A 22,064-nucleotide genomic window follows, 5' to 3' on the forward strand; every position below is an offset into this window, starting at 1 on the left:
TTCTACAGGAAGTCTACAAATTGCTACATGATGACCTACCGTGGGTGTTTGAAGTGATGGTGGAGTGATGGAATGGTAGGGGGAGATATGTAGGGTAGAGATAAAGTTGGTGATGGCTCAGGAGTGGAGAAGTAGGATGGAGAACGAGTGTATGAAGTAGGTTGGAAGATGGAGGGCTATAACAACGAAAGGTCTAAAGAATGAAGTTATGTGAGGAGTGGAGGAGTTTGGGAGATAACAGAGCGGAGCAGAGGTCAAGGATGTGGTTGTATGCGTGATCCAGACGAAGAAGAAGGTAATGGAACGATGAAGAGCAGTGTAAATAAAACAAATGGCTTATGACTGTCACCAAGACGAAAATTCATTAACCTATGCTACCTGTGCTATGAACTCAATGAACAACAATATAAAGCGTGAAGAGAAATGTGCATGAAGCTGTGATGAAGGTGTATGGTGCAAGAGTGAAGTGCATGGAAGAATCTAGCATAACCGTGACTGTGTTGCAGCATGTGTAAAGTGAAGGACTGCGTATTTTTGTGGTTGGTGTAGGCTGCACTCCAATCTCCAAACGGAGATGGCAGTGGAGGCTCTCTCAACCTTTTTCCTTGGAGCTCCAATGTATTATCAACCTGCTAGTCTAACTAAACAACCGAAAGCAATTCAACCATAAGCTAAACTCATTCAATCTCATAAAAACTAACTCAACCAACTGTAATTTCGAATTGCATGGTAAAGCAATGAAATAAAGTGTTGGAATGAAAAGTAATTAACATTACAGAACAGAGGAGATCTATTGCTCTCAGGTTGGGCCCTAACCTGAGAGCTATAGCTCCCTTAAAAGCTCAGAACTAGATTCAAATCTGGTTGCCTTTATTCATATCAAAAATCTAATGTCATGCCAAAACTGGCTTACACAAAAAACAAACACCAAGCTTGCAACTCGTGCACAACAATTACAAATGTAATTCCAAAGTTCAAAAAGCTCCTAACATAGGCTACGGCTTGCATATTTATACAAAATGATGATTAGGCTAGCTTCCTTCATTCGTGGGGCTTGGCTGTCCAACTGAAGTCAAACTGCTGATCCTGTAGAACGTGTTGGCTGCCTTTGAGCTCGGTGGGGAGAGCTGTTGGAGCTCGGAGTTAAGGTGATAATTACGAGGGAAGTCATTTAAGGCCGTAGACAACCTCCCTAAAAACCTGCAATGTCCTCCTTGTTGTCTCCTTGTCTCCATTTACGTGGTCTTTTGCTCTCTTTAATGCCAAAAACCTGAAATCAACATGTATCAACCACACAAATATAATGTCTGCCCTTTTTCCTACAAACACACGAATATACTAAGAAATGAATGCATAAACAGTAAAAGATGAATGGTTGAGCAAGTAAAATAGGCCAAAATGAGCCCAAATTGTACCAAAAATTGGGGCTCATCATCACCCCCCAGCTAAACCATTTGCTCATCCTTGAGCAACCTTGCTCCTGCTCCTTGTCCTTGGCCGAGGACTAGGGACCAGAACAGGCTCTTTCTTTCCCGCTTTTGATGGCCCTGCCTTCTCTGCCCCTGGTGGTGACGAGGGTGGAACTTCTTCCCTCTTTCCTGTTTCTTTGAGCCGGGCTTCGGAAGGCGATTGGCCTATCTTTCGTGTCCAGGAGGTGACTTTCGGGCTTCCCTTCTCGGGGGTGGCCGGTGTTTTAGAGGGATATTTCTCACTGGGTGAAGTAGGAACACTCCCTAAGGTGGTTTGGCTGCTGGGTGGAGGCTGCGACTTGTCCGTTTTCATTCTCTGACTTCTCCTGGCTTCGAAAGGTAGAGGGATCTCCCTCTCTCTCTTCTCATTTGGCTTTGCAGGTGTGCTGAGAGCGGCCAGCGCAGCCGCTGCTTCCTTTTCGAGAATGCCAGCCTTCCCTTCCTTGCTTTTTACTTTCCCAGTGCTTCTTGTGGAAGGCCCCTCCCTTTCTGTTTTCGGGCTTCCTGTAGAAGACCCTGCTTTATCCACTTTCGGCCCTCCTGTAGAAGACCCTTTCTTTACAAGCTTTGGGCTTCCTGTAGAAGACCCGATTTTGACCACTGTCGGGCTTCCTGTGGAAGACCCCTTCTCTGTTTTTGGGCTTCCTGTAGAAGCCTACGTCTGTGTTTTTGGGCTTCCTGTAGAAGCCTGCTTCTGTTTTCCTGTAGGGCCTGCTTTCGGGCTTCCTGTAGAAGCCTGTTTCTGCGTTCCTGTAGATGCAGATGTCACCACCTTTTTTCGCTTGGCTGCATGGATTTCGCTTTTGGCTTTGGCTGCAGGTGCTGATGAGGTGCTTGGGCTGACGGGGACCACCTCAGCTCTGTCCGTCCTACTCTTCAACCTCTTTTCTCTTGCTGACAGGATGGGGGTGTCCTCTTTTGCTCTGTCATCCTGTCCCTCATGCTTCTCCTTTCGTTCTTTCTTTTGTGCTGGAGTCGGGATCTTTTGGCCTTTCCCTCTCTTACTCTCGGCTACTGCCTCTTCTTCCTCCCTGCTAGAGGAACCCGTTTCTTCAATCAACATCTTTATGTCCCCCTCTCTTGTTAAATTCCTGAATGATTCCCAGGAGAGGGGAACCTTATATGAGTGGAGCGCATCCTCCACAAGCAGCTTGATCAACCCATGGTGGGCTACCTGATCCGGTATGCCGTCCTTGAGCTTTGTAGCACACTCCATCAAGGACTGTAGCAAAAAGTAAGGTATGCTCAGTCTCTGCTCTGCAGGAAGATCAATCCGGTGTCTTAGTTCATTGAGCAGCCGAAATTGATATGCATACACGATGCTATAACGACCTTCACAGGTGATATATTTCATGATTTGCAAGCTGACTTCGTTCCATGGTGGCAAAAAACTTGTCCTTCGCACCCCATTTTTGTCCTCCGAGAATTCTTCTTCAGGTGGGAAGAACTCTTTCTTGGCTTGCTGGCTCAGCTTTCGTTCCTCTTTATCCCACGACAGACCCATAGGAAGTTCAGTGATTCTACTGATAGATTGCGGGGTGAGCTTGAGGCTTAGGCCTCTGAAATTCACTGTGGCCAGCGTTTTGGATTTCGGCCTCAGGGCCTGCAAGAATTCCTCGGCCACTTCATCATCGTAACCCTGCAGCTTATCACAAAATGATATCCATTGTGCTCGGGTGAAGAGCTCCACCACTTCCTGATTTCTCCTCAATTTATCTGAATCAGTGGGTTCTCGCCTAATAAACCCACCCGGCATGATGGCACAGTTTTCTTAACCGGAGGTGGTGATGGTGGAAGAGAGTTTAGTTTCGGAGATAGAGTGTAGAAAAATGCGCACAACCCACAAAATGTTATGACACAGTCTAATTACTCAACAATCCTGTAGAATGCAGTATAGGCACAACAGACAGCAAATTCACCACTTTCCTATGACCAGACGGTGAATGACAATTCTACCACCTTTAATGACCAGTTGCATGAAAAGTCCAGGGTTACCTCGTTACTCAGCCACCTTTTTACGTGAGGCACCCGCTTTCCTGTAGAAGACTGTGTTCCTGTAGGATGACAGTGTTCCTGTAGAATGCAGTGTTCCTGTAGAATGCAGCGCGCGATTTTTCGGGAGAGTCTACAGCCGGTCTGCGCCTTGGGTGTGCTTTTTCGACCGCTCTAATAGCCAAAGACTCGGCGTATCACACTGCAAATGGATCAGGATCGCCGCTCGAGTTCAAACTGGTGGTTAGTGCATGCATGAATGCGATCTAGCTGATTAGATTTTGAATTCGGTGGAACTCATGGCGCGGGGGTGAGCTGTCCCCGCCGGACCGTTGGGTGATGTCATCCCCATCATTCAACTGTGCGTTTATTTGCTGCCGCATCCATTCCCGCGGATCTACCGCCGCCTTTTTCTATTAGTCATTCTTTCCCCGACGGGATTTCTCACGTGCATGCTGCCCATACGTTTTGTCCTGGCCGCCACTCACACATCCAACTGGACCATTCACTGACTGACGTGGCCGGCCAAATGGCCACACCGACGCTCAACCCATTCACCTTTACGCTTAGCAATCAATCAAAGTAACATTCATGCAGTCTGAAGGAAAGAAGGGTTGAGACACTTACCTGCGTGGCTGTACACGGTGTTTCGGCTCTTTGGGACGCTGAGGAATCGATTTACCTGCTGCTGGCGATCTTACACAGTCCCGGAGGTTTATGTTCACGAGCTGCCGCTGATAGATGGCATGCTTTGGTTGCATGCGCCCACATTTTACTTCAGATGGCCCGCGCGGTGAATGGTATCCACTCTAGCAGGTTTAACGGTTACAGGACTCCCGCGGGATGTCGTGGCACCGTTCTTCCTCCTCGGGTGCATGCTGCACGGCGATAGATGGCCTCACGATCATGCTCTCAGTGCTTCTGGACGACTGTGGTGAACAAGAGGTAAGATCTCCGGTGTTTTTTCATTGACAGTTTGCTTTTCCTTGAGATCTCATCGATCTGCTTTGCTGATGCAGGTACTGTGTTGCATGGCGACAAGGATGGTGGAATAATGTTGCAGCAATGTGCATGGTTGACAGTGGTGGCGTGCATGCGTCCAAACCCACCCTTAGCCGCCAGATCTGTTCATGAAATGCATTCTGGGCCGTTCTGAGCTTCTACAGGAAGTTTCCTGTAGAAATACAGAGCTTCCTGTAGAAAGGCAACTCTTCCTGTAGAAAGTCTGCACCTTCCTGTAGAAACTCTGCGTCTTCCTGTAGAAAATCTGCGTCTTCCTGTAGAAGACTCAAGTTGTAATGAAAATGCACATACCTTGGAGAAAATGAACATTCTTGGAGGAGGTGCTGGTGAGGTGTCCTGGCTGCATGATAAGGACCCTTGGCCTTGAGTTGAGAGGCTTCCTCTCCTCCATAGAACACCTGCAATCTGCATGCAACTTTCACATGATAAACTTGCTGATCTTGTATTTTTGTTTTTGTTTTTGTTTTTGTTTTTGTTTTGTTTTTGTTTTGTTTTTTTTGAAAGATAGCAGGGGCGCCTCAATGAGGTTTTCACCCCTACCACCTGCCTTGGGCGCCTCAGAAAGGTTTTCACCCAAGGATCTTTATTACTTTTTTTTTTTATTTGAAAGATAGCAGGGGCGCCTCAATGAGGTTTTCACCCCTATCACCTGCCTTGGGCGCCTCAGAAAGGTTTTCACCCAAGGATCTTTATTATTTATTTATTATTATTATTATTATTATTTTTTAGATTCTTCAGGGTGTGCCCAAAGCAGGGGCAGAACCCTTCTCTATGACCAATACTGCCTTCTCCATAGTTTTGATGAAATCTTGTCTTGAGGGAGGCTTCCTGTAGATCTTCAATCATGGGGATGGCTTCCTCATCAATGGTCCGAATAAGAACAGATCCATTGTCATGACATTTTTCCACTGAATATGGCCCGAGCCATCTAGTTCTCAGCTTCCCCTTGAAATCTTTGTATCTGGAGTCATACAACAAAGCCCAATCTCCCGGCTGAAATTGCTTGTCATGGAGATGTTGGTCATGCCACACCTTTCTTTGAAGTTGAACCACTTCTGAGTGAAGGAGGGCCTGCATGCGGTGCTCATCCAGTCCATTCAGCTGCAATAGCCTTTCTTGTTGTGCATGGCTGAGATCTAGATCCAGCTGAGCTGCCATCCTCAAAGTGTTGTATTCGAACTCGATGGACAACAAAGGTTTCTTCCCATAGACCAGCTCATAAGGTGTGAAGCCGGTGGTGGTCTTCCAAGTGGTGTTGTAAGCCCATGTGGCTTCAACCAGGCGATCCGCCCAGTCCTTTCTGCTGCTGCTCACCACCTTGGTCAAGATCCCTTCTAATGCTCTATTGGTGACTTCCACCTGCCTATTTGCTTGAGGATGATAGGGGGTGGAAGTCCTATGCTTGATCTTGTGATGAGCTAGTAGATCTTCAACCAGGTTGGAGGTGAACTGGCTTCCTTGGTCGGTGACTAGCTCTCTTGGATAGCCAAACTTATAGAAGATGTTTTCTCTTAAGAACTCGGCCACTTTTTCTTCTGTTGCTGCTTTGATGGCTTTGGTCTCTGCCCAATTCGTCAGGTAGTCAGTGCACACAATGATGTAAGACCTTTGCCTCGAAGGAGGATTGATTGGGCCCACAAAGTCCATACCCCACTTCTCAAATGGCTCAAGAGTCACTTGAGGTTGGAGAGGCATCTCATCCCTTTGGGTCGGTTTCCCCATTCTTTGGCATTGGTCACACTGGCTGACATATCTTCTGACATCTTGATGAAGTGTGGGCCAATAGTAGCCTGCCTGCAGGATTTTGAAGGCAGTTCTCTTTGCTGCAAAATGTCCTCCACAAGGCCCATCATGACAGGTGAGGAGGATGTCAAAGACTTCCTCCTCCCTTACACAACGCCTTAAGATCTGATCGGGGCCAAGCTTGAACAGATTGCCCCCGATCCAGGTAAATGAGGCACTCTTTCTGATGATTCTGCTCTTCTCTCTCGAAGAGAGATGCGGAGGGAACTGTGCTGAAACAAGGTAGTTTGCTATATCAGCAAACCATGGAGAGAGTACTGAGATAGCAAATAGATGTTCATCGGGCATCTGGTCATCCACTGTTCCATCCTCACCTGCAGATAAATCCAATCTAGATAAAAAGTCAGCAACAACATTTTCTCTACCTGGTTTGTCAACAATGGTTAAGTCAAACTGCTGCAATAAAAGTAACCATCTAATAATACGAGCATTCACATCTGGTTTATTCATTAAATATCGGATTGCAGCATGGTCAGTATGTACAAATGTTTGATAGCCAGTGATGTAATGTCGGAACTTGTTCAGTGCATGGACCACAGCTAAGAATTCTTTCTCGGTTACAGTGTAATTCAGCTCAGCTTTGGACAAGTTTTTGCTAACGAAGTAAATGGCATATGGAAGTTTTTGCTCAACTTGTCCTAAGGCTACCCCTATGGCTTTGTTCGAGGCATCAGTGTGGATGTGGAAAGGTAGGGCCCAGTTTGGACCTCTCAGGATTGGGGCTGACACTAACTTGTCTTTTAATTCATTCAAACTCTTCTGACAATCGTCAGTCCAATTAAACTCCACATCTTTTGCCAACAGGCCAAACAATGGCGAGGCTAGCTTGTTGAAGTCTTTAATGAATCTTCGGTAATATCCTGCTAATCCCAAGAAACTCCTAACATCCCTTACCTTTTGTGGAGGTGGAACCTTCTTGATTAGAGCAATTTTGTTAGGATCCACCTGTAACCCTTGGCGAGAGATGGTATGGCCTAGCACGGTCCCTTCAGTCATTAGGAATTCACATTTTTCAGGGCTAAGGGATAGGTTCATCTCGATGCACTTGGTTAGGACTTTTCCCAAATTGGACAATGCTTCTTGGAAGTTAGCCCCGTAAGGAATAAAGTCATCCATATAGATTTCTACTGCATCATGGACCAACTCCGAGAAGATGCTTAAGACAGCTCTCTGGAAGGTAGCAGGAGCATTGCATAGCCCAAAGGGAAGGACACGGTAGGCAAAGGTACCCCAAGGACAAGTGAAGGTGGTCTTATCTTGGTCTTCCGGGCTGATTTGAATCTGGTTGTACCCGCTAAACCCATCCAGGAAAGAGAAGAACTTCTTTCTTGCCAGTCCATCCAACACTTGATCTACGAAAGGTAGAGGGAAATGGTCTTTCTTGGTAGCTTTGTTCAGTTCTCGGTAGTCCACACAGATTCTCCATTTCCCATTTTTCTTGGGAACCAGGACCAGAGGGGACACCCATTCACTATCTGAGATGGGGTAGATGAATCTGGCATCCAACAGTTTCTGCAATTCTTCCTTGACAATGTCCTTAAGGGATGGATTCATTCTCCTCTGGGGTTGCCTAACCGGTGTACAATCCTCTTTGATGTATATATGATGGGTACAGACCGAGGGATGGACTCCTTTCATCTCCTTATAGCTCCAAGCAAAAGCATCTAGGTAGCTGGCCAACAGGTTACACAACTCCTTCTCCTGGGAAGGAGATAGGGAGGAGCTGATCTTTAATGCTCTCTCAGGGCCGAACTCCACATTCTTGACTCTGGGAGTGACAGGGTTGGTTGTACAAAGATCCACCAAGGAGCTAGCTTGGGCATCCTCCACCAACTTCTCTAAGGATAGTGCACTGGAAGGTGGATTCTGGATCAAAGTCTCAATCAAGTCATCCTCGGTTGGAGGGTCTCTTCTAGTGGTATCTAGGGTGCACAGAGGTGCTGAGTACACCTCGTCTTCCTCTCCTTCTTCTAACTAAAGTGGTAAGTCATGCTCTAAGGAGGGTTGGGCAGGAGGGTATAGGACTAGCTGCTTAGACATGGGACCATTTTTGATGGTCATGTTTCCTGCACGACAACTTATGTAAGCATCTGCAGTAGCTAACCAAGGCCTTCCCAAAATGAGAGGATATCCAGTAAGCTTTGCCTTTGGTTGCAGAACCAGGAAGTCTGTAGGGTATTCCCAAGAGTCAATAGAGACCAAGACATCCTCCACAATCCCTTCGGGAGTCACGGTGGAGCGATCTGCTAGTTGCAGTACTGTCGAGGTCTTCCTCAAGGAATCCTGAAGATTGAGTTTGAGCATGGTATCCCTGGTCATCACATTAATGGTGGCCCCCAGATCAATCAAGGTGTGAGGGATGATGGTGCCATTGATGTGAACATCTACTACAGGACTTCCAGGATCTAGATACTTGGGGCAGATGACTTGTCCTAACATAAGGTCAGACAGTTGTCCTATGACATTGATGGTTGAGGCATCTTTCTTTCTCCTGCCTGGGTGTTTGAAGCACTTTTCCTTAACCAGTTTGTTGTATATGGGCACATCCTTGATGGCTTGGAGAAGTGGTATTTTCACACACAACTGCTGGAGTTCTCCCAGAAGCTCATCCTCCTCTGGGTTGGGTTGTGTGGTGGCTGTTAGTCTCTCAGGAAAGGGTGGAATAGCCTTTGGTTCACTTTCCTGTTGATCTTCCTCATCCTCTGGGGGAGGAGGTTGGCGATCTGGAAGGGTCTTTCCATATCAAAGGTTGATCTCCTGGATCTCCACAGCATAGGTAGGACATGATGTTTCCCTAGTGTATACCTGCTGAGCCTGTCTATTGTTGGGGTTCGGGTTCGGTTGAGCAGGCATTTGAGGTTGCCTTGGAGGAGTAGGAGGTAAAGGCTGAGGTTGAACTGGTGGTGAAGGCAAAATGGCAGGAGGAGTGTTGTATTGGGGCCTCCACCCCGACTGAGGTGCACTCCACTGAGGCTGTGACTGGGCATGTGAATGATATGAATGAGAAGTAGGTTGAGTAGGGTACTGAGGTGGATAAGACCATGGAGGAGGCATGGACCAGGAAGGATGAGCAGGGGGACCCCAAGAAGGCATGGGAGTCGATTGGTTGGGGTTGTAATAAGCTTGTGGTGCCCCTTGCATTCCCTGCTGATAAGGTCTAGATCCTTGTGGCCTCCTTTGGTTGATGAAGTAGAGAGATTCAGTGGGGGCTTCGGTCCCTTGGTACATGGCTTTAAACCCAGGTAAGGTTGGACACTGATTCGTTGGATGGTCTTCCTCACAAACGAAACACACTTCAACCGAATGCAATGGGCATTCGTTCTTAGGGTGTCTTCTGGTGCACCTAGGGCAGAAGACAGCCAAGGCTCTCTCAGCTTCTTCTTTCTTCTGTTGGATCCTGAATGTGTCCAGCTGCATGGCAATGGTCTGTCTCACCTCACTCTTAAGATCTTCTAATTGGTTTGTAAACTCATGTTTGGAGAAAGGGACACCAGTGGAGAGGAGATTTCCTCTTCCTCGTTTCCTAGCTGCCCTGGAGTGATTTCTAAACACAGTCTTGATGTCCTCATAAGGCAGTTGCTAAATGTCCCTTGCAGCTAACATGTGAAGGGTATCTAAGAGATCTTCTGGGACTCCTCGGAGTAGGACCAACTTGAGGGATTCAGGGTCAAGTGTGCACCTGGCCCGCTTATAGCTAAGTTGGAACCTCTCCTCATAATCTTCTAAGGACTCATCATTTCCCATGGTCATCCGAAAGATTTCTCCCTTGGTTTCCTTAGACCTACAGTAATCCCTATACTTGGTATTGAAGGCTTGCTGCATCTGAGCCCAAGTAGTGATACTATTCCCAGGTAATCCCATGAACCAGCGTAATGCTGCATCCTTAAGAGTTGAAGGGAAAAGCTTCAGCTTTTGCTCATCTTCAGTATAGTCATAGGTTCTACAAAGAAAAGCAAACTCAAACAAGAAGGTATCAGGATCCTCAGTGGTCAGTCCATGGAAGTGAGGCAAGGCGGAGGGGCTAATGTTCTTCATTTTCATCTCTCCATTGGTCTCTCAGATGGGGAAGGCACCTTCTATTCTCTCATCTTCTCTTCTATTATCAGCCATGGCTTCAGATGGAGTGGTCTCTAACTCTTCTTCTTCTATAGGGTCTTGGTATATCTCAGGATGTTCACCTATAGGTTCCTCTGGGTCACTGTCACCAAAGAAGAGAGAAGGGTGACTTAGTGATGTGGTGGGGGTGTTGGGTAGGAATTTGCCTGATTTATCTCGGTTCCTACGAGGCATGAAATGGAAAGGACTTTTCTTTTTTTGATTGCTTTTGTTTTTTCTTTTTGGTACTTGCAAAACTGAAACAGAGTGATCTACAACTAACTATCTTGCTCAAATGAAATTGCGGAATTGAAAGGCTAATCTAGGAAAGCAGGAAATACTAATCTATGAAAGCAGGAAATGCTAGTCTATGAAAGTAGGAAATACTAATCTATGAAAGCAGGAAATGCTAATCTATGAAAGCAGGAAATGCTAATCTATGAAAGCAGGAAATACTAATCTATGAAAGCAGGAAATGCTAATCTATGAAAGCAGGATGGAAATGAAATAAACAACTGAGTAGAAGCAAGAGTAAGAAAGTAGAAGAAAAGCAACAATTACTAATACTCTGACGATTCCCCGACAACGGCGCCAAAAAGATGGTGAGCTCCAGTATTGTAGCAATAATGCTACAACTCCTGGGGCTTCCTGTCTCTCATTTTATCAACCCGGTAGTTCGTACAAACTTGGAAGCGACGGTGCTGTATGCACAAGTACTAGCTCTTGTCGCAGCTGTCACTTGGTCAGCTGGCACAAGTCCGCTAGGGCTCAAGCCAACTTCTATAGGCTCTCAGAAGAAGCTTGCTAAATGATGGACGAAAGCTAGCTCAAAGAAAACTAATCTACTTGACAAAAATGAACTGAAAGCAAATCAAAGCATGGAAACCCTAGGAAACCCTAATTTGACTAGTCTAACCTCTACGATGCAAAGAATGTGAAGGAAACTTCTACCAATGATGCCATTACTTCTAATAAGTGAAAATGCATGAATCTAAGCTACTTGCATCTTAAAAGACATGTTTTTGTATTTTTCCTTTAAGTGGATGGAGTGATTGTGATTTTGTGCTTATTAGGGTTTGGTTGTGCAGATGTGATGCAGAAGGAAGGAAAGCATGGGAAAGGTTGGGGAGGCTAGGAGAGGTCCCCAGGGATCCTCAGCATCCATCCACAGAGGTTCCTCACGTTCAGAGGCTCAGCAACCGAGTGAGTGGCCTCCTACAGGATGTCTGCAGGGGATCCTACAGGAAACTCAGGGGTTTCTACAGGAAGTCTACAAATTGCTACAGGATGACCTACCGTGGGTGTTTGAAGTGATGGTGGAGTGATGGAATGGTAGGGGGAGATATGTAGGGTAGAGATAAAGCTGGTGATGGCTCAGGAGTGGAGAAGTAGGATGGAGAACGAGTGTATGAAGTAGGTTGGAAGATGGAGGGCTATAACAATGAAAGGTCTAAAGAATGAAGTTACGTGAGGAGTGGAGGAGTTTGGGAGATAACAGAGCGAAGCAGAGGTCAAGGATGTGGTTGTATGCGTGATCCAAACGAAGAAGAAGGTAATGGAACGATGAAGAGCAGTGTAAATAAAACAAATGGCTTATGACTGTCACCAAGACGAAAATTCATTAACCTATGCTACCTGTGCTATGAACTCAATGAACAACAATATAAAGCGTGAAGAGAAATGTGCATGAAGCTGTGATGAAGGTGTATGGTGCAAGAGTGAAGTGCATGGAAGAATCTATCATAACCGTGACTGTGTTGCAGCATGTATAAAGTGAAGGACTGCGTATTTTTGTGGTTGGTGTAGGCTGCACTCCAATCTCCAAACAGAGATGGCAGTGGAGGCTTTCTCAACCTTTTTCCTTGGAGCTCCAATGTATTATCAACCTGCTAGTCTAACTAAACAACCGAAAGCAATTCAACCATAAGCTAAACTCATTCAATCTCATAAAAACTAACTCAGCCAACTGTAATTTCGAATTGCATGGTAAAGCAATGAAATAAAGTGCTGGAATGAAAAGTAATTAACATTACAGAACAGAGGAGGTCTATTGCTCTCAGGTTGGGCCCTAACCTGAGAGCTATAGCTCCCTTAAAAGCTCAGAACTAGATTCAAATCTGGTTGCCTTTATTCATATCAAAAATCTAATGTCATGCCAAAACTGGCTTACACAAAAAACAAACACCAAGCTTGCAACTCGTGCACAGCAATTACAAATGTAATTCCAAAGTTCAAAAAGCTCCTAACATAGGCTACAGCTTGCATATTTATACAAAATGATGATTAGGCTGGCTTCCTTCATTCGTGGGGCTTGGCTGTCCAACTGAAGTCAAACTGCTGTAAAACTGCTGATCCTGTAGAACGTGTTGGCTGCCTTTGAGCTCGGTGGGGAGAGCTGTTGGAGCTCGGAGTTAAGGTGATAATTACGAGGGAAGTCATTTAAGGCCATAGACAACCTCCCTAAAAACCTACAATGTCCTCCTTGTTGTCTCCTTGTCTCCATTTACGTGGTCTTTTGCTCTCTTTAATGCCAAAAACCTGAAATCAACATGTATCAGCCACACAAATATAATGTCTTCCCTTTTTCCTACAAACACATGAATATACTAAGAAATGAATGCATAAACAGTAAAAGATGAATGGTTGAGCAAGTAAAATAGGCCAAAATGAGCCCAAATTGTACCAAAAATTGGGGCTCATCACCATGGTTGACCATATTTGACCATGGTCGACCATGTTTGACCCTAAGATAAATATTATAAGCCCTAAAATAAAACCTGAGGGATACAAACCCTAAGATAAATATTATAAACCCTAAAATAAATATTATAAACCCAAGCGATTAATATTATAAACCCTTGGGATTAATATTATAAATGTAAGTGCTTATTAATATTATAAACCTAAGACATCAATAAACCCAAGGAATTTAAATTATAAACCCCATAAATATGAACCCTTAGATTAGTAAACCTAAGGGATTGATATTATAAACCAAAAGGAATAATAAACCCAAGACATTAATATTAAACAACCAAGTGATTATAAACCCAAGGGAATAATATTTAACCCAAGGGAGTAATATTTAACAGAAGGGAATAATATTAAACCCAAGAGATTAATATTATAAACCCAAGGTATATAAACCCTAAGATAAATATTATAAACCCTAATATAAACATGGTTGACCAAGGTTTACCATGGTTGATTTTCATATTCAGACAATCTTTGTCACAATGTGGCCATGGTTATTGACCATGTTTGACTTTGATATTGAGACAATATTTCTCATAATGCGACATTCGACCATGGTTGACCATGTTTATCTATAGTTTTCACAATGTGGCGTTGGACATTAACACAATCTTTGTCACAATGTGACCATGGTTGACCATGTTTGATTTTGATATTAAGACAATCTTTCTTATAATGTGACATTTGACCATGGTTGATCTTCACAAAGAGACAATGGTTGAGCATGATTGATTTTCATATCGAGACAATATTTGTTGCAATGTGACATTGGACCATGGTTGATTTTCATATTTAAAAAATCTGTGTCACAATGTGATCTTGGACCATGGTTTACCATGATTATAAGCCAAAGGGATTTATATTAAAAACAAAGATTAATATTATAAACCCTATGAATAATATTACACGTTAGGAATATGAACCCTTATATTAATAAACCCAATGGATTACTATTATAAACCCTTAGACTAAAAACCTAAGGGAAAGTGGGGCATCTGGTTGGCATGAAACCTAATCATATTTCAGGACTCCCTCATTTAATGGACCTCCATATGCAACAACATTGAAGTCCTTTATCAGTTGATCCTTAAGGAGGAGCCAAAGAATTAACCCCGTATCATAACACCAGAAGCAATAGATAGATCATACCCATGGGCTTATTTTGATGGATCTGCCCAAGAAGTTGGTTGTGGAGGAGGTGCAATCCTATACATCTCAGACATACATTATTACAAGCTCAAAATGGGATTAGGCCGGGGTACAAACAACTATGCAGAATTAAACAGCCTCACACACCTTCTCATATTTTCACTTGAGAAAAATTGCAACAGGATTCAGATTTTTGGAGACTCAAAAATTGTCATCAATTGGATCAACTCTACATCTCATTGTCACGTGCACACACTCAAAGGTTTATTGGATGAGGTTACAACTCTAAAATCACATTTTGATTTTATTGTTTGCTCGCACATTTACAGGGAAAGGAACCAGATTTTTGACTGCCTTTCCAAGGAAGCCACGCAACAAATCAAGGGTCAATGGATAATACAAGAACATCAAGATCAAGAGAAGTACCAGTTCTATCACAGGCCTTTTATAGAGCATACAGGAGAAGAAGAGTCGAATGATCAGACTACATGATCCTTCGACAAATTTTGATAGCTTTATATGACTTATACTATGCATCTCATGTTTATATATTCTAGCACTTTTTCATGTATATATTTATGGACACTTTTTGTATGAACTATGAATTGATACTAGATAGATGGCTTGGTCCATCTTTGATATACGCATAAAACTTTATGCAAATGACACAACATGTAATTTTCAATATTTTTGACAATGGAAATTACAATTTTTTCCTTTGGAAAAAAAAAAACCCAAGGGAATAATATTAAACCCAAGGGAATAATATTAAACCCAAGAGATTAATAATAGTATAAATACTATAAACCCTAAAATAAAGATGGTTTACCATGGTTGATTTTCATATTGAGACAATCTTTGTCACAATGTGACATTGGACCATGGTTGACCATGGTTAATTTTCATATTAAGATCATCTTTGTCACAATGTGGCACCAGCCCATGGTTGATGATGGTTGACAATGGTTGACCATGCTTGATTTTCATACTTAGACAATCTTTGTCACAATGTGACATTGGATCATGGTTGACCATGGTTGATTTTCATATTGAGACAATCTTTGTCACAATGTGACGTTGGGCCATGGTTGCCACTGATTGATTAGTTGACAAATATTTTCTAATAATATTTGTCACAATGTGGCATTGGACGATGGTTAACCATGATTATAAACCTAAGGGGTTTATATTAAACCGTATGATTAGTATTATAAATACTATGAGTAATATTATACCCTAGGAATATGAACCCTTAGAACGCAAGGGAGTTAAATATTAAACCCAATGTATATAAACCCTAAGAGAAATACTATAAACACTAAAATAAACATGGTTGACCATGATCGGTTTTCATATTGAGACAATCTTTGTCACAATGCGACCTTGGACCATGGTTGACCATGATTTATTTTCATATGGAGACAATCTTTGTCACAATATGAAGTTGGACCATGGTTGATCATGATTGGCCATGATTCATTTTCATATGGAGACAATCTTTGTCACAATGCGACGTTGGACCATGTTTGACCATGATTGATTTTCATATGGAGATAATCTTTGTTACAATGCAACATTGGACCATGGTTGGATTTCATAATGAGAAACTATTTGTCACAATACGACGATGGATCATGGTTCACCATGATTATAAACCCAAGGGATTTATATTAAACCCAAGGATTAATATAATTAACCCTATTAATAATATTATATCCCAGGAATATGAACCCTTAGATTAATAAACTCAAGGGATTGATATCATAAACCGAAGGGAATAAAAAACTAAGGGATTAATACTAAAAACCCTAAAATAAATAGGATTGGCCATGGTTTACCATGGTTGATTTTCATATTGAGACAATCTTTGCCATAATGTGACATTGGACCATGGTTGATTTTCATATTGAGACAATATTTGTCACAATGTGATGTTGGACCATGGTTGACCATGATTATAAGCCTAAGGGATTGATATCAAACCCCATAATTAATAATATTAAACCCTAGGGAATAATACTAAACCCAAGGGATTGTCCATGGGGTCTTAGATAGACAGTGATTGGGTGCTCTATTAAGGCACTCCTTGATGTGAGGTCACCGGTTTAATTCGCCCCCCTGCCCCCACTAATTAGGATGATATATTAGTCATGATGAAGATGTAGTCAAACCAAGCTTACGAAAAATATGTATATTAAACCCAAGGGATTAATGTTATAAATCCTAGGTATATAAACCCTAAGATAAATACTATAAACCATTAAATAAACATGGTTGACCATGGTTTACCGTGATTGATTTTCATATTGAGACAATCTTTGACACAGTGTGACCTTGGACCACGGTTGATTTTCATGTTGAGACAATCTTTGTTGCAATGTGACATTGGACCATGGTTGACCATGGTTTATTTTCATATTGAGACAACTTTGTCACAATGTGACACTGGACCATGGTTGATTTTCATATTTAAACAATCTTCATCACAATGTGATGTTGCACCATGGTTAACCATGGTTGACAATGAATGACCATGGTGAACCATCGTTGACCATGGTTGTCCATGGTTGATTTTCATATTGAGACAATCTTTATTTGAATGCAACATTGGACATGGTTGACCATGGTTGAACATGGTTGATTTTCATATTGAAACAATCTTTGTTGCAATTTGACATTCAACCATGGTTGGCCATGATTATAAACTCAAGGGATTTATATTAAACCCTAGGATTAATATTATAAAACATATGAATAATATTATACCCTAGGAATATGAACCCTTACATTAATAAGCTCAATGGATTGATATTATAAACCCAAACAAATAATAAACCTAAGGGATTAATACTAAAAATGTTAGGGTCCCACCCTAACCCCCTTATTTATGTCATGGGATCACGTCATAGTCAAGAGTCAATAAAGCCCATATTAATATTGTAAGTGGTTAACCCGCAATTAATGACGGGACCACAGTTAGTTGCAAATGGGCAGTAGTATTAGATAGATGGTATTAATAAAACCCACGGTATTGGCCCGTGGTATTGCATGTATGAGTCATATATAAAGGATAGAGACTCCCTGTGAGGAGTATCGTGTCTTATTTTGTAATCGAGCTCTGCTCTATTGGAGGTTGCCCCCTCGAAGAGGCATGTGAACATTGCTCTTTGAATAATAAAATCATTGCTATTCTGTGTTCTGGGTATCTTTTCTTTGCATATTCTGTGTTCTGGGTATCTTTTCTTTGCATATTCTGTGTTCTGGGTATCTCTCTTCGCATATTCTGTGTTTGGGTATTACTTTGCAGGTTAAGAGCATAACAAGTGGTATCAGAGCACTTTCCAAGGTTCGGTGGGATCTCCAATTTTTAGCAAAAAAAAATTTTGGCTAGAGACGTGTTCCGGCGTCTTTAAACCACGGGATCTGTCGTTAAGCACATAAACCTGCGGATTTGGGGAGGCATGCACGTAGGAAATACAAGAGGTGGTCACGTCTGTTGGACTCCCTTGTAACCCTTGTGGGTACCCCTTCGAGTAGTAGCGCATTAGACAGAACCGCGCACGGACTGTCTTCCACGTACCCTCTGGGTATATAGGAAGCCCCCTAGGCTCCCTTGAAACCTCGCCATAGATAAACCTTCGGCCATCTTGTGGCTATAGTACACTGAGAATAGCACTCGGAGAGATTACTCGCCCGTACGATAGGGTAGTCGGGTTGTACGGCTAAGGGTACGGTCGATCCTCCTTAGTTAGAGCCCTGAAACATTGGGCCGAGTACTACTGTCAGACCCCTATGTATATTGCGATCTGTAGCACCTGACACTCCTCAAGGCCATAGTTCCCTTTCTATCGGGGGATCACACATCATCTATTCCAGATCAGTGGGTGCAAAGAAGTGCAGCAGCAGCAGACATCAGTCCGGCAGCTCCATCAGATCAGCAGCAGCAGTTGTTCCACCATTCAGATCTCTCAGATCCACCAGATCGGAGTAGTTGTGAAGGGTTCCTGTACCTGGATATAATTTTCGCAGGACTTTTGGTGGCATTAAAATTTTGAGGATTTGGCGACTGCAGTATTGATCAGGAAGGAGTAAAACTTCGTTAGGAGTTTTCCAAAAAAAAAAAAAAAGAGTCTGAGATCTTCCGGGGCACTTATTGGTGACCTAGCCCATCAGAATCAGGACGACGAGCTGAGCAAGGTGGTACCATTCAATTTCTTAGTAAAAATTTTTTGGCGGTCCCAATTTTTCATCGGGTTGGTGTATGGTAGAAACTCGCGCTCAAGCGATGGCCAATGAAAGGATGGACAAAATTGAAGACCAGGTGAACTCCATCCAATTTTCGGTGAATGAAATACAACATGAGATTAAAGGAATAAGTATCCAGATACAGAACGCACTGAAGGGCAAGGAGCCAGCCCACGAGGAGGCGAATAATGGCCATGAATACCATGAGGGTGAGTCTAGCCACTCTCCCCACATCTAGCACACCCACCCACCACCCAGTCAGCGACCTCCCAAGTTGGATATGCATAAATTTGACGGTTCTCACACGTCCGCATGGCTAGCACAAATGGAGCAGTATTTCCAATTGAATCATATCATAAATGAGGGGACTAAGCTTATGGTGGGCACCATGTACTTGGACAATGAACGATGGCAATGGAAGGAATGGCATCAGCGTTGCAATTGACATTTTCAAAATTGGGCCCAATTTGCCAAAGCTCTTCGAAATCGCTTTGAACAGGAAGACTCTTTTTTGGGGCGTCTCACTAAGCTCCGACAGACGGGTACAGTGGATGAATATATTACCGCTTTTGAAGCCTTAGCCTTCCGCACTAAGGGTCTCACAGATGAGTTCTACATGGAATGCTTTATCAGCGGTCTGAAAGAAGCCATCAAAGCTCAGGTTCTACTCCACCACCCTCCCACGTGGACAGAGGCTTGCCAGGTAGCTCATAAGGTGGAACGTGCATTAACAGCCCAATCCAACCGCCTCAACTTCCCCGCTAAAGGTCGTCCCCCACAAGCTCCCAACACGACTCAGACACTTAAGATTCAAAAGGTGTCACTTGCGGAAATGGCCGAAAGAAGGAAGCAAGGACTATGTTACTACTGTGATGAAAAATATTCCCCGGGTCATAAATGCAAGGAGCCCAAGTTTTTTCAAATAGATGCCACTGACTACAGCTCCACCGAGGAAGATCCACCACTTGAGGAACCGAAGGCGATCGAAGAAGATAACCAAAAGGAGATTGTATCTGACGACCTAATTATTTTGCTAAATGCATTGGCAGGAATCTCTTCCCCTCAAACTCTCAAAATCAGGGGTTTTCTTAAACATCGCCCAGTAGTAGTCTTGATTGATAGTGGAAGTACCCATAATTTCATCCATCAAAAGATCGCTGAAGCAGCGCATTGTTTTGTCCGGGCAGTTTCTAACTTCCAAGTCCAAATTGCAGATGGGGGCACAATGAAATGTGAAGGCCGCTGTGAAAATGTCAAACTTCAAATGGGGGATTATCAGTTGAAAACCCACATGTTTGCAATACACATGGGGGGTTGCGACATTGTCCTAGGCGCGGAATGGCTCCGCATTCTGGGGTCAATCACAATGGATTTCCAGGAGTTATATATGAGTTTTAAGCATAACAACTCCACACATACCCTTCGTGGACTACAGGCGGGAGCCCCCTCTATCATCAGCTCGCATAGGATGGAAAATTTGTTAAAAAATGGCCATCATGGAGTGGTAGCTCAATTTAATGCCATCCAGGTAGTCGAAACCATGTCTCTGCCAATTCATCCGGAGATGCAACAGATTTTAAATAAACATCGGACGGTCTTTGATAAGCCTCATGAGTTTCCACCCTCGCGAGGGGAACATGATCATAACATCACATTGGTTCCAGGGGCCCAACCCCCAAATGTGCGGCCATACAGATATCCGTTCACCCAAAAGAATGAAATAGAAAAAAATCATCAAGGAATTGTTGGAAGCAGGTGTCATTCGTCCCAGCATTAGTCCTTATTCATCCCCAGTGGTCATGGTCCTCAAGAAAGATGGGGAGTGGCGGATGTGTCCTGACTTCAGGGCCCTCAATAAGTTGACAGTCAAAGATAAATTTCCCATCCCGGTGGTTGATGATTTGCTGGACGAACTTAATGGGGCTCAATTCTTCACTAAGTTGGATCTTCGCTCAGGCTACCACCAAATTCGCATGAAGGAAGTCGACATTCCCAAGACGGCTTTCAGAACTCATGAAGGCCATTATGAGTTCCTGGTCATGCCATTTGGTCTCTGTAATGCCCCCTCTACTTTTCAGAGCCTTATGAATCACCTCCTCAAACCATATCTCAGAAAATTTGTCCTTGTCTTCTTCGATGACATCCTCATCTATAGTGGCACTTGGGCGGCACATCTTCAGCATGTAGATCTACTCTTGCAACTGCTCCGCCAGCATAAATTATTTGTCAAGATGTCTAAGTGTTCATTTGGCATGGAAGAAGTTGAGCATTTGGGCCACATTGTGGGGCGTGAAGGTGTCAAGGTGGACCCCAAAAAGATCCAGGCAATGCAAGAATGGCCTCAACCTAAGACCTTGAAGAGCTTGAGAGGATTTTTGGGTCTAACAGGCTATTATCGTAAATTTGTCCGCAACTATGGCCGCATAGCAAAGCCCCTCACTCAACTCCTAAAGAAAAATTCCTTCTTCTGGAACGAGGAAGCACAACAGGCATTTACTGCTCTCAAAAACGCCATGTGTTCCACTCCCGTCTTAGCACTACCTGACTTCACCAAATCCTTTGTCATTGAATGTGATGCTTCGGGTACAGGTATTGGAGCGGTCTTAATGCAGGAAGGGCGACCATTGGCCTTCACCATCCAACAACTCAGTGGGAGGAATCTGGGACAATCTACCTACGAGAAGGAAATGATGGCCATCTTACATGCAGTCGAGACCTGGCAACCTTACTTATTGGGGCGACGTTTCCAAATCCGCACAGATCATCACGGTCTTAAATATTTTTTGGAGCAACGCCTATCCTCCCCACAACAAAATAAATGGTTAGCCAAAATGCTGGGATATGATTATGAGATCATTTACAAGAAAGGGAAAGACAACAGTGTAGCAGATGCATTGTCGCGCCAATTTGAGGAGGAAAGTACTCTGCTTGCAATTTCCCTCCCCATTCCAGACTGGATTGAAGAGGCTCGCAGGGAATGGTTTTCACACCCCGGGCTCTCCCAACTCATTTCTCAATTGCAGGTAGATCCTAATTCCAGCAAGGGCTACTTGTGGCAGAATGATATTCTTCGCTACAAGGACAGAGTCGTAATATCACCAACATCCACCCTCAAAAGTCGCATTTTGGCAGAATTGCACTCATCTCCCATTGCAGGACACTTGGGCTTTCAGAAGACGTATGCTCGCACCAGAAGATCATTTTTTTGGACCGGCATGAAAAAGGACATCCTTACTTTCGTAGCAGAATGTGATGTCTGTCAACGCCACAAAGGGGAGACCATCAACACACCAGGCACATTACAACCATTGCCCATTCCAGCATCAATTTGGACGGAGGTTTCCATGGATTTCATTACAGGTCTTCCAAAGTCTGGGAACAAGTCAGTCATCATGGTGGTTGTGGACCGACTGTCGAAGTATGCTCATTTTTGCACCCTACCCCAACCGTTTACACCAACTTTGGTTGCTCAAATTTTCATGGATCAGATCTTCAAATTGCATGGCATGCCCACTTCTATTGTGTCCGACCGCG

The sequence above is a fragment of the Pinus tabuliformis genome, chromosome 2_2 (assembly GCF_031772625.1).
Source record: "Pinus tabuliformis cultivar Carrire ecotype Pingquan chromosome 2_2, CPIR1, whole genome shotgun sequence".
NCBI lineage: Eukaryota > Viridiplantae > Streptophyta > Pinopsida > Pinales > Pinaceae > Pinus > Pinus tabuliformis.